Genomic DNA, 222 nt, shown 5'->3' with positions numbered 1-222 from the left:
GTTTACGGTATTTTTTAATATATTTTTAGTCTTTTAACATTTTAATATTATGCATGTTAACAACTTAGCATAAATAGTTAATTTTGATTCAATTTGATTATTATTTATCTAATTGAATTACTTTTAATATTTTTTGTTTCTAATTGAATTATTTATAAATCTTTTGCTTCTACTTCTCACGTGACTCGTTATTATAGATTATAATTTTTTTCACTCTGATGG

The sequence above is a fragment of the Arachis ipaensis genome, chromosome B06 (assembly GCF_000816755.2).
Source record: "Arachis ipaensis cultivar K30076 chromosome B06, Araip1.1, whole genome shotgun sequence".
Taxonomy (NCBI): domain Eukaryota; kingdom Viridiplantae; phylum Streptophyta; class Magnoliopsida; order Fabales; family Fabaceae; genus Arachis; species Arachis ipaensis.
This window is presented reverse-complemented; position numbering follows the sequence as displayed.